We start from the raw sequence: 14,262 nt of genomic DNA, 5'->3' as shown, positions 1-14,262 counted from the left end.
TCTATAGCAGTATCAGAATTTTTTTTTGAAAAAACTTACAGAGATGAGGTCTTGCTATTTTGCCCAGGCTGATCTGGAATTCCTGGGCTCAAGTGATCTGCCTGCCTCTGCCTCCCAGAGTGCTGAGATTACAGGGGTAAGTCACTGAACCTGGCCAGAATTGTTTTTTCTTTATACAGCTGAATAATATTTCATGTATGTGTGTATATCACATTTTGCTTATCTATTTACCTGTTGATGGGCATTAGGGTTGGTTGTACCTTTTGGCCATTGTGAATAGTGTTGCTATGAACATGAGTGTACAAATACCTGTTTGCTCTCCTGTCCTTGCTCTCGGTGCTTTTGGGTATATACCCTGAAAGGGAGTTGTTGGATTATGTGATAATTCTGTGCTTAATATTTTAAGGGGCTGCCAAACCATTTTCCACAGGGGCTGCACCAGTTACATTCCAAAAAGCAGTGCATAAAGGGTCCAGTTTTTCGATATCCTTGCTGACATTTAATATTTTCTGTTTATGTGTTGAATATTTAAAGTGTTTGAAATTCATTTGAGGGTCTTTCTTATTACCAAAATATTATAAAAAGTTTTTCAAATAGAGCAATATGCTGTAATATAAATCATCTTACTTGCTTCTTGATGCCCGTGATCTATTTTCACAGTAAGAAGAGAAACTTCTCGCCACCCATCCTCAGTCCACTGCACCCACCCTTTGCTGTGTCAGGATGTTCAGGGGAGAGAGGGAGCTTGGCAGCTCTGTCCTGCATTGGTCTGTGGTAGTCCATCACTGGGTTGTAAAGCACCTCTCCTCCTCCTCCTTCTTGGGAGAAATTTCACTGATTCTGAGTGCCATCTGCATTTATTTTTGGTGTGATATTAACCCAATGTTATTGAAATAACACTAGATAGGAAGTTAGGGGATAGATTCTCTATCTGATGAGCGTTTTGGGCAAATCACATACTTAATTTTTTAGTCTTGTTTTTTCTCTTAGGTAAGAAAACAGTAAATTAGGCAGCCAGTGGGAGATCCTCAGAGCTCCAAATGTGGATTTGGAACACCACATTTCTACCACTGATTTTCTTATTACTTGTCTTGCACAAAGATCATGGCCCAAGTAACAGTGTCCACCCTGGCCGTTGAAGATGAGGAGTCCTCAGCAGGATGGTAGTGACATTCCTCATGTTAGCTCTTGAGTCCATGGTGAGACCTTCTATTCTGACATTCCATAGTTGGGTAGAACTGGGCTGTAGATAAGGTTGATTTGTTTTTGTAGAAGATATAATTTTATGTCTTTTTAGTTTTAAGGAGTAGTTTTTTTTTCTTGAGTAGCAGTTATGCCTTTCAAATCACAGTTTATTACCATGCTTCAGAATGTTTAATTTTTATTTTGAATCTCAAATAATTTTCTACCATTATTTTAGGCAGTCTTTTGTTTTGTAAGTGTGAATTTTGAAATTATGTATAATATTTGTGGTTACTCAGAATGAGTTTGTATACTAGAGTATGGGGCTGGAGTTTTATTGTATCAATATGTAGAAGATTCCCAGAATTTGGGGTCATGAGGGCATCTTTACTATTGTGTATCTATATTTCTTCTGCTTACACATTCACTATTGCATTAACCACCTCTTTCTAAATTGTTTAGTGTTAGCTGTTTATGGTTTTTTTTTTTTGTTTTTTTTTTCCGGAATCTCACTCTGTCACCCAAGGTGGAGTGCAGTGGTGCGATCTTAGCTCACTGCAACCTCCGACTCCCAGGCTCAAGTGATTCTCCTGACAGCCTTTCCAGTAGCTGGGACTGCAGATATGTGCCATCACACTCAGCTAATTTTTGTATTTTTGCTAAAGATGGGGTTTCACAATGTTGGCAAGGCTTGTCTTAAACTCCCGAGCTCAAGTGATCTGTCTGCCTTGGCCTCCCAAATTGCTGGGATTACAGGTGAGAGCCACCACACCTGGCCAGCTCTTTACTTAAAAAAATAAAGCCTATAATATGCATAATTACAGTGAAATATTGAGTACTGATTATGTAGTTTTGTATTTTTATATTACTATCATGGTGGTTATACAATTAATTTATATTTTTATGGGTATGTAGTTGGAAATAGTATTTATTATAAAAAGTATCAGGTGGCTGGGCACGGTGGCTCACGCCAGTAATCACAGCACTTTGAGAGGCCAAGGCGGGTGGATCACGAGGTCAGGAGATTGAGACCATCCTGGCTAACAGGGTGAAACCCCGTCTCTACTAAAAATATAAAAAAAATTAGCTGGGTGTGGTGGCGGATGCCTGTAGTTCCAGCTACTCAGGAGGCTGAGGCAGGAGAATGGCATGAACCCAGGAGGTGGAGCTTACAGTGAGCCGAGATCATGCCACTGCACTCCAGTCTGGGTGACAGAGTGAGACTCTGTCTCAAAAAAAAAAGAAAAAGTATCAGACTTAGGTATTATCTTTTTTTTTAACCTTTTTTTTTTTTTTTTTTTGAGAAAGGATCTTACACTGTTGTCCAGACTGGAATGAAGTGGTGTAATCATGGCTCACTGCAGCCTGGACATACTGGGTTCAAGTGGTCTTCCTACCTCAGCCTCAGAGTAGCTGGGACTGTAGGCATGTGCTACCACATCTGGCTACTTTGTTTTGCTTTTTAGTGGAGATGAGGTCTTAATATATTGCCCAGGCTGGTCTGTAACTCTGGAGCTCAATCAATTCCACCTCTGCCTTTCAAAGTCCTGAGATTACAGGCATGAGCCACTGTTCCTGGCCTAGCTAATTTTTAAGCTTTTTTGTAGAGACAGGGTTTCTTTATGTTGCCCAGGTTTGTCTTAAACTCCTGGGTTCAAGCAATTGTCCTGTCTTGGCTTCCCAAAGTGTTGGGATTACAGGTATGAGCCACCATGCATGGCCTTAGGTGTTTTCTGACATATTAAATGTAAATGTTTTAAGCAGGAGTATGCATTTTCCTCCTCTTAAGTGGTTGAAAAGTATTTAGGTGGTGCTTAACCTCACAGAACTCTGTGTGACAATGTTTGTGGATACTTTTTTTTCATTTTTTTGAGACAGGATCTGACTCTTTTAAGATGGAGGGCAGTGGCATGATCATAGCTCAGTGCAGCCTTGACCTCTTGGGTTCAAGTGACCTTCCTGCCTCAGCCTCCCAAAGGGCTCAGATTACAGGCTTGAGCAACTGTGCTTGGCCATCTGTTTTGTTTTCTTAGCGCATTTAAAAAAATGTTTTAAGAACTTTATAAAATTATCCCCTTAAAGAAATTTTAGAATGGTTGGTGGTTATATATTGTTATTTTATGAATGACTTGTTTCTGCCTTGTGATCATAAAACCAGGCAAAATTTGTGACTTTAATGTTAAATAAAAATTTAGAGATGAAATGCTGTTCTGTTTATAATAAAATGTTTTTTTAAAATATTGATCTCTGCAAAGAATACCATAAGGCCACGTAAGACCCATTCACTTCCTTAGAGTTTCTTAACAGTTCCCTCATCTTTGGCATAGTCATTTCACTATTCTCAGCCTTTATGTCTTCCTTCCCAGCATTAGTAAGACCATTTCTCCTCCGATTCCTAGTTGTATATTACATGGTATAATTAAAGTTGTAGAAACTGCTGAGTTTTTCACTGGCTTGTCAGAGTGCTAAGCAGATCCAGGCTGACTTTATCTCTTCCTTGGCTGGTAGACTTCTTTTATCTAATCTACGGATAGTACATGAATCTTGCTTCCTCTTTCATAAACATTGCCTTTGTTGACAGGATTGTTTTAGAGTGTGGATACTGAAGCAAGAATGTACCCTCATTTACCACAAGGTAAGTAAATAATAGTTCCTTACAGGAGAGTAGCCACAGCACATGTCATGTAAGTGCAATGGAAGGAAATTACTGAGGCCCATCATTCTTCTTGCTGGGGCAGTTGTCCCACCTCCAAGTCAGAAGTTCGCTACCATGGCTTTATTATAGCTCAAAAGATTTCTGATCACCTCACTAGCTGCTAAATTAGTTACTGAAGATAACATTTTAAAGCAATATTATGCCGAAATAATCTCCATTTAAGAAATTAGAGGGCACTTATTGTACAAATCAAAAACAAATACTGGAAAGCTTACAGTTTTCAACAAATGATACTGAGAAAATAGGCTATTTGGTAAAAAGTAAAAATTGTGGTAAAAACAAGCTTCAATGTATAGTCTTCATCATGTGATGAGTTAAATTCTAGATGAGCAAAAATAGTTATACTGGACAAATTTTAAAACCAAAACAAAATATATGTAATTATTGTATAATTATTTAATTCCATAAATGGCTTTTCTATGCCTAAAATAAGTGATGTACCTCTATGGGTCAGTCGGAGATACACTAACACATTTGATAAATAGACAAAGGATATGGTAATGTGCAGAGAATTATGCTATGATACTCTTTAATTTTAACACCAATCAGTGGAGTATGTTTATGACACTAAGATACCCTTTTTCAAGGTTTCTGGAAAAGTCACATGGTAACATTTGCTAGGATGTTATGAACCTTATTAGAAAGCAAATTTTAGTAGATTTTGAGTATTTGGAGTATTGACTCTTAATGGTTGTTTTTCTTGACTCTCATGTCTTTTTTGAGAAAGTCATTGAAGATGTACATAAATATTTGCTTCCCAGGTTATTACTGTAGTGTTATTTTTAGGAGGGAAAATTGGAATCACTGACCTTTGAAATGATGTTAGCACTAAATGAATTATGGTGTATCCATAAAATGGAATACTATGTACTCTATAACGTTTTTAAAGAATTTGACTCTCATAGAAATATTCTTAGTGAAAGTCAGTAAGTAATCACCTAAATGTGATTCTGGCTATGTGTAGATGGGGTAATACTTCTGGAGGAGGGGATTATGTACTGAATACTGTAGTGTGGGTTTCAGTCCCTTCTTTCAATTCTGATGGCACTAATTTCCCCAGCTGCTACAAGTGTTCGAGTCACCTTGTCCACCTTTTCCCTGGGGAGGGCCACACTGGCTTCTGAGCTCTTGGTGCAGCTGCATCCCTGTTCAGCACTTTGCCTGTTCAGCCATGCCTGCCTCCCACCTCCTGGGTGCTGTTATTGACAGTGCTCCCCAGCAAGCCTGTGTGAAATATCAGTCTCTTTCTTGGAGAATCTGACCTATAATAGATTACAAGGGATTTCTGCATTTTTTTCTTATAAATTTTGTGTTGTCTTTTGCTTAAAATCAGGCAAAAATCTATTTAGAAAGAGTAGTAACTTTAAAAAATGGTGTTAGTTTCTTTCTTTTTTTTTTTGAGACAGAGTCTTGCACTGTTGCCCAGTCTGGAGTGCATTGGCATGATCTCGACTCACTGCAACCTCTGCCTCCCAGGTTCAAGCGATTCTCCTGCCTCAGCCTCCCTAGTAGCTGGGATTACAGGCGTGAGCCACCACACCCAGCCTTTTATTTATTTATTTGTTATCATTATTATTATTTGGATTTTTAGTACAGATGGGGTTTCACTGTGTTGGCCAGCCTTTTCTCAAACTCCTGACCTCGTGATCCACCCGCCTTGGCCTCCCAAAGTGCTGAAACTACAAGGCATGAGGTGCTGTGCCCAGGCTTGTGTTAGATTTTTTAATTCATCTAGCAGAAATGGTGCTTTTAAATGTCTGCCTTTAACATAATATTTGCTGTTCTTATTATAGTTTAAAGAACTGGCCAAGTTTAAGGCCAAAGTGGCCTGCATCACAGAGTATAAAGCAGATCTCTTTGCCTTCAGAACTGAAGGACAGAGGACACAATTTTTTCAATACCAGAAAGGATTTTCAAGCCGATTTTGTGAAATATTGTAAGCGTTGTATTGTTATCATTTTTATTTCATTGTTTTTAAACCTAAATATTTATAGATAACACTAGTCATATTTGCTTCTAAAGCAGAATGAGGTTTAAACTGTAAAAAAAAAAATTTTTTTTTGAGGTGGAGTCTCATTCTGTTGTCTAGGCAGAGTGCAGTGGTGAGGTCTCGGCTCACTGCCACCTCTGCTTCCTGAGTTCAAGCAAATCCCCTGCCTCAGCCTCCTGAGTAGCTGGGATTACAGGCACGTGGCACCACACTCAGCTAATTTTTTTTTTTCTATTTTTAGTGGAGATGGGGTTTCACCATGTTGGTCAAGCTGCTACTGAACTCCTGACTTCAAATGATCCACTCACCTCGGCCTCTCAAAGTGCTGGGATTACAGGTGTGAGCCACTGTGCACGGCCTAAACTATGAATGATTTTCTGAAATGTTTATGAAGACATTTCAAAATGCTTAAAAGGAATCACTGAAGTGGTGATATGTCAGGGTAGATACTGAAGAGTTAAGAACAATGGCAAGTGTTGATTGTACAGGGCTCCTTGCTTGGCTTCACTCTGGATTAATGAGATGCATTAGAGAGAAGATAATGAAGGGAGAGAAATTTTGAATACATTAAACGTTCTTACTCAGATATGGAGTTCTAGATAAAGGTGGTGAACTGAAAACAAGAAATTCACTGTGCAAAGAGTTTGTTTAAGCACGATGCAGAATTAAACAGTTCTCAACTTGCTGAGTGGAATCACCTTATCTGAATCTTCAGTGGGTTTTGTAATCCTCGTTTAGAGCAATGAGCTTATTTGACATTGGAATACAGTATTAAAATTTACTATAGGGTGTTAATACTTATGGCCTTTCACAGTATGGCAATTTTCATATCTGTATGTAACCTAACACTGTCGATAGGTTTCATGTTAACTGAGTGAAACACTGAAAGGGAACAAAAAAAGGCAGGGCGTCTATAGGCACAGAATACATACAGGCATAACTCATTTTTTTGAACCCTGCAGATACTGCAGTTTTTACAAATTGAAGATTTGTGGGAATCTTGTGTCAAGCAAGTCTTTTGGGCCATTTTTCCAACAGCATGTGCTCTCTTTGGTTCTCTGTGTCACATTTAGTTACTCTTAGAATATTTCAAACTTCTTCATGATTATTATATGTGCTGTGGTGACCTGCGATCAGTGAGCGTTGATGTTACTGTTGTAATTGTTTTGGACTCCATGAATGCACCCATATAAGATGGCAAACCTCATTGGCAAATGTTGTGTGCTCTGACTGATCCACCAATCAGGTGGTTTCCCATCGCTTCCTCTCCTAACGCCTCCCTAGTCCCTGAGACACAATATTGAAATGAGGCCAGTTAACAGCCCTCCAGTGGCCTCTAAGTGTTCATGTAAAAGAAAGAGTTGCAGTCTGCTCACTTTAAATGAAGTTAAAAATGATGAAGCTTAGTGAGGAAGACATGTTGGCAGCTGAAAGCTAGGCCAAACAGTTTGCCAGGTGGTGAATGCACAGGAAAAGTTATCGAAGGAAATGAGAAGTGCTGCTCTAGTGAACCCACAAATGATAAGAAAGCAAAACAGCCTTATTGCTGATATGGAGAAACTTTGAGTGGTCTGGATAGAAGTTCAAACTGGCCACAACATTCCTGTAAGTCAAAGCTTAATCCAGAACAAAGCCCTAACTCTCTTCAATTCTGTGGTGGCTGAGAGGAGGTGAGTAAGCTGCAAAAGAAAAGCTGAAATCTAGCAGAGGTTGGCTCATAAGGTTTAAAGAAACACATAGTCTGTATAATATAAAAGTGCAAAGTGAAGCAGCAAGTGCTTGATGTAGGAACTGCAAGTTCTTCAGAAGATCTCGCTGAGATAATTCATGAAGATGGCTACACTCAAAAAACAGATTTTTAATGTAGACAAAACAGCTTTATATTGGAAGATGCCTTCTGGGACTTTGCTAGCTAGAGAGAATTCCATTACTGGCTTCAAAGCTTCAAAGGGCAGGCTGAGACTCTTGTTAGGGGCTAATGCAGCTGATGACTTTAACTGAAGCCAGTGCTCATTTACCATTCCAAAAATTCTAGGGCCCTTAAGAGCTATGCTAAATCTGCTCTGCATGTGCTCTCTCAGTGGAACAGTAAAGCCTGGATGACAGCATATCTCTTTATAGCATTGTTCACTGAATATTTTAAGCCTACTTTTGAGACCGACTGCCCAGAAAAAAAAGTTCCTTTCAAAATATTACTGCTCATTAACACTGCACCCAGTCCCTCTGAGAGCCCTGATGGAGGTTGTACAAAGACATGAATATCATTTTAATGCCTGCTAATGCAACATCCATTCTGCAGCCCATGGATTTAGGAGTAATTTCAAGTCTTATGATTATTATTATTTTCTTTTTTGAGAAGGTCATCTTACTGTTGTTCAGGCTTGAGTGTAATGGCACATTCACAGCTCACTACAGCCTCAGTCTTCTGAGGCTCAGGTGATCCTCCCACTACAGCCTGCTGAATAGCTGGGACCACAGGTGGTGTACCAGCATGCCTGGCTAATTTTTGTAGGGTTTTTTTGTAGAGATGTTTTGTTTCCATGTTGTCTAGGCTGGTTTCAAACTTCTGGGTTCAAGCAATCTGCCCACCTTGGCCTTCTTTAGAGCTTGGGATTACAGGTGTGAGCCACTGCACTCAACCTTCAAGTTTTATTCTTTAAGAAATATATTTTGTAGGCCAGGCGTGGTGTCTGATGCCTGTAATCCCAGCGATTTGGGAGGCCAAGGCAGGCAGATCACAAGGTCAGGAGATCGAGACCAGCCTGATCAACATGGTGCAACCCCATCTCTACTAAAAACACAAAAATTAGCTGGGCGTGGTGGTGTGTGCCTGTAATCCCAGCTACTCAGGTGTCTGAGGCAGGAGAATCACTTGAACCAGGAAGTCAGAGGTTCCAGTGAGCCAAGATCGCACCACTGCACTCCAGCCTGGCAACAGAGCAAGATTCCATCTCAAAAAAAGAAATAATTACATTTTGTAAGGCCATAGCTGCCAGAGATAGTGATTCCTCTGATGGATCTGGGCAAAGTAAATTAAAAACCTTCTGGGAAAGATTTACTGTTCTAGGTGCCATTAAGAACATTTGTGATTCAAGGGAAGAGAACAAAATTAACATTAACAAGACTGGTGGAAGAAGTTGATTCCATCTCTCATAGGTGACTTTAAGGGGTTCGGGATTTTAGAGGACGAAGGAACTGCAGATGTGGTGGAAATAGCATGTGAACTAGAATTAGAAGTGGAGCCTGCTGGCTGGGCACAGTGGCTCATGCCTATAATCCCAGCACTTTGGGAGGTCGAGGTGGGATCACCTGAGGTCAGGAGTTTGAGACTAGCCTGACCAACATGGAGAAAGCCCATCTCTACTAAAAATACAAAATTAGCCAGGCATGGTGGTGCACGCCTGTAATCCCAGCTACTTGTGAGGCTGGGGCAGGAGAATTACTTGAACCCAGGGGGCAGAGGTTGCAGTGAGTGGAGATCCTGTCATTGCACCCCAGCCTGGGCAACAACAGTGAAACTCTGTCTCAAAAAAAAAAAAAAAAAAGCCTGCAGATGGGACTGAACTGGAATTTCATGATCAAACGTGAACGGATAAGGAGTTGCTTCTTACAATGAGCAAAGAAAGGGGTCTCTGAAATGGAATCTACTCCTGGTGAAGATGTCGTGAATATTGTTGAAATGACAAAAGATTTAGAATATTCCATAAATTTACTTCATAAAGCAATGGCAGGCTTTCAGAGGATTGATTCCGATTTGGAAAGAAGTTCCACTGTGTGTAAAATGCTATCCAATAGCATCATACCTCCCAGAGATCTTTTGTGAAAGAAAGATTCAACTAACTTTTAAAAGCATTGGGAAACGAAGATATTTGTGTAACTTCACTTTATGCTTCCATGATTGTGGTGGTCTGGAACTGAACCTACAGTATCTCCCACAGATGTCTGTATGCCACTAAGCTTTAAACTTAAATTTCTGTTGTCAGATTAGATTCAACTCATGATAAATTGAGCACATTACTAGTGAATTAAAAATTTTGCTAATTCACTAATTCCTATTCCCAGTAGTATTTTTAGTTTCTTAAAAAAACTATCCTCGCCACTGTATCCCTCCCCTCACCACCTGTGTTATAATCTTCCAAGCTTTATGGTAGTAACCCATTTTTTAAATTTTGCCAATATTTTAATTTTGAGAAATGTTAAGTCCTTGATTGTGTGTTTCTTTATACTAATAATGCTGTTTTGATTGTGTGTGTGTCACCTGCCCTCTGACCCACAAATACCACAATCTCGCAGGCAGCTGTGTTTATTCTCCCCTCCCTGTGTTCCATGGCTTACATGGTTCTCCAGTGATTTGAACTAAGCCTTAGGAGAGTTGTCCTCGTTGCGAGTTGTAGTCCCCGCCTATTGGTATTTATAGTTTGTTTACATTGCTACTAATTTGATACCATGGAGAATGGTTTTTGTACCTAATTCTCAAGTACCTTTTATTTGTTTGCAATAGTGTTCTTCTGAAACATAATCAATAGTTTCATGAGGAAGTTGTAGAAATTCTTCAGGAGAATTCTGAGCCCTTTTCTAGGATTTAGTGAAGTGCTATTACATAGAACTAAATATAATGCGAGTCATTCACATGATTTAAAACTTTCTAGTTATAACATTAAAAAATACAGGGAAACAAGTGAAAATCATTTAGTGGTAATACTTTAAAATATTTCAATGTGTGATCAATATAGAAATTATTAATGGGATATTTGGAATACTTTTTGTGCTGAGTTTTCAAAAGTCAATGTGTATTGTTCACCTACAGCACATCTGAATTTGGACTGGCCACATTTCAAGTGTTACATATGTCTAGTGGTTATTGTGCTGGACTTCGTAAGCCTAGAATTTGTTTCCTGATGATAATCTTCCCATATTTAAATTTATAGCCAATAAATTACTCTTATTTTATGTTTGTATTTTAAAAGCTCCCTTTAAGATCTTCCCCCTGCCTTTTTTTTTTTAAACACAGGGTCTCTTTTTGTGACCCAGACTCGTGTGTAGTGCTAAAATTATAGCTCATCGTAACCTTAAATTCCTGGACTCAAGCAATCCTCTTGCTTCAGCCTCCAAAGTAGCTAGGACTACAGATATGCACCACCACACTTAATTTTATTAATCTTTTTTTATAGGGATAGGTTGTTTCTATGTTGCTCAAGCTGGTCTTGAAATCCTGGGCTCAAGCAATTCTGCCTCAGCCTCCCAAGGTGGTGGGATTATAAGTGTGAGCCACTTCACTTGACCTATTTTTTGTTTGTATAACAGATCATAAATATTGGAATACAGGAAAAACTATTTTTACTAAAAGCCAAATAAATATTAAGAAAATAGATATGCACGTTAATATTTTTTACAGGTGTTGAAGAAGAAGAAAAGGTTGCAGAGATGTGTAAAATAAGGTCTACAACCCAGGTGAATCAGATGAGTGTAGATGTTGTAGAAATGGCAACACTCGGAAAAAAACAGTTGAGGACTGTTTCTGCTTTTGCTGTCTTAAAAGCAACACACTTAAATTTTATAAAAGATACCTGATATAATAGAGTTTTTAAAGGGTAGACTATGTTATGTCATTGACTTAACAGTCATATAACAACATTTTCACAAGCTGAATGGATGAGGAATAACCTTACTTTCCACTTCCTTTTAGGAGGAACCCAAGAAATATGCCAGGGTAGGACCATCTTAAAGACAATAATGCAAGAAATCAGACATTTCTCTCTCCTTTTGTGTAGTTTTTAAAGTCAGATATTTAATATACTTTACATTTTGGCCCTTTGGATCGGTGTCAGGTTTAGAACTTCTTACATGTGAATAGGGTGCTGTAGTGTTAAGTAATTTTAAAACCACATGTTACAAAAGATCACGTATGCCTTTATTAAGCCACAATAAGGTAGTGATGATTTTGTTCTTTAATCTTAAAATTTAATGACATTTATCTGCTTTTTGCCTCTCCCAGGGAAAGCTTTACAAAAACCCACAGAGGTACCTGTACCATATGAGAAGATGCTACAAGACCAGTCAGCTTTGATAGTACAGGGGCTTCCAGAAGGTGTTGCCTTTAAACACCCTGAGAATTATGATCTTGCAACCCTGAAATGGATTTTGGAGAACACAGCTGGGATTTCATTTATTATTAAGAGGTGAAGTGCTTTCTCCCTTCGTGCCCATCAATGGTTTATTCATATAAATTTGAATATTCAGCTTATGTTAATATAGTTTAAAAATTCTTGGTTAAGACAATTCATTTAAATTCATGCTGTCATTAATTTTATGTATTCATGTGTAGTTTTATTAGATTTGTTTTATTGCAGATCTTTCTTAGAGCCAAAGAAGCATCTAGATTAGTGATTGCTTTGCTTCCTTGATAGCTGGCTGGCTTCCTAATCCCGTTTTGCTAGATCTAAATACACTTTAATGGTTTCTTTTTTATTTTCTTTGAGAATATGATGTAAGACATTTTCCTATGGGCTGCTTAGATATTTATATAATCCAAGAAAAGTTCATTGAGCTGAAAAAGTAGAGACTTGTTTTTTGTTTTCAGATCAGCTACTTGTTTTCTACATAAGATCATAGATCTGCGCCCACTTCCAAGCATCACGAGTAGGATTAATGACCTAATGTCACTGAATAGGCATGGCATTTTTGGGCACAGCTTTGGGTGGGGAGGGGATGCACAGCTGTGTATAAGCATTATGGCTTTGGAGGGCTCGGAGTCTCGTGGAAGAGAGAAAAGTTTGTAAAATGGCCATGGCAAGAGTCTCACATCCCTGCTGTAAGACTGGTTCAGAGAAAGTGCTGCGAATGTTCATTAGGGGTTGGATTCCTTTATAGTTCAGGAAGAATTTCATGAGGAAGAGGGCATTTACATGAGCCCTTGGGGAATGAGAAGGATTTCAGCTTCCTTTAGGGAAGTTTAACCATTTCATTTGAAGAGAAAAAATGATAGAGTGGTACCTTTTGGAGTCAATTTTTTTTTAGACTTTTGAAATAACAAATATCATTGGAATACTCTTCACAATGTAAGGATAAAAGGGAAAATAATATGCACATAAACACACACATTTTGTTTTCTGTTAACCTTTGTTTTATTCTCATTGTGGTGAAAAGGTTAATTTTTAGCAGCTTTATTGAAGTATAATTGATGCACCATAAAATTCACCTGTCTGAAGTATTTAATTCACTGATAGTAAATTTACAGTCTTACATTTTTTTAAATGATTTTGCAACAATCATCACAATCTAATTTTAGGGTGCTTTTATGACCCCATCTCTGAATTATGATATAGAAATTGAGTACATAGTGTGTTTCCTATTGAAATTAGTTTTTTTTCACTGAGCGTAATTCACCTCAGGCTCAGTGGGCTTGTTGCGTGGATCAGTAGCTCCTTTTTATTGCTGAACATTAAGTATTCTACGAACATTCCAACTGTTTAATCATCACTTGATGATTCTGTTGTTTTCATTTTTTGCTGTTATGAATAATGCTACAGTGACCATACTTGAGCAAGTTTTTGTCTGGACATATACCTTAGTATCTCTTGTATATATACCTAGGGGTATAATTACTAGGAATAGGGTACATTTACACTGAACTTTTAAGAAACTGACCGGTTGTTTTCCCAAGTGGCTGTACCATTGTATATTCCAGTAGCACATTATGAGGGTTCAGATTCTCCACATTGCTGCCAACTTACTGTCTTCTTGATGTTAGCCATCATAATAGGTGTGAAGTGGTATCTCATTTTGGTATTTTGTTTTGTTTTGTTTTATATTTCTCTAGTGACTATTGATGTTGTGTTACCTTTTACTTTTTTTTTTTGAGACAGGGTCTCACTCTGTCACTCAGGTTAGAGTCCAGTGGCATGATCTGGGCTGAGTGCAGCCTCAACCTTCCTGGCTCAGGTGATCCTCCTGCCTCATGTCTTGAGTAGCTAGGACTACAGGTGTGCACCATCATACCTGGCTAATTTTTGATTTTTTTTTTTTTGTAGAGATGGGGTTTCCTCACATTGCCCAGGCTGGTGTCAAACTCCTGGGCTCAAGCAATCCACCTGCCTAGGCTTCCCAAAGTGCTGGGATTACAGGTTTGTGTTATCTTTCAATGCGCTTATTGGTCATTTACAAATTTTTTTGCAGTAATGTCTACTTAGATCCTCTTCCCATTTTAAAATTGGGTTTGTCTTTTGTTGAGTCATAAGAGTTTTTTACATAGCCTCAATATAAGTCCCTAATTGATTGATGATTTTGAAAAAATTTGCATGTGAGACAGGATGTCACACTTTCATGCAGGCTGTAGTGTAGGATTTGGAAATATTTTCTCCAATTCTAATAATTC

The 14,262-nt window shown here is 38.5% G+C and overlaps 1 pseudogene; it reads left to right on the top strand.

The window, feature by feature from the left end:
- LOC134728423 (general transcription factor II-I-like) overlaps positions 1 to 12,272 on the top strand; it is a 36,846-nt pseudogene extending 24,574 nt beyond the window's left edge.
- The last annotated feature ends 1,990 nt before the right edge of the window (positions 12,273 to 14,262 follow it).

This window comes from Pan paniscus, chromosome 14 (genome assembly GCF_029289425.2).
Source record: "Pan paniscus chromosome 14, NHGRI_mPanPan1-v2.0_pri, whole genome shotgun sequence".
Lineage (NCBI taxonomy): Eukaryota > Metazoa > Chordata > Mammalia > Primates > Hominidae > Pan > Pan paniscus.
This window is presented reverse-complemented; position numbering and strand designations above follow the sequence as displayed.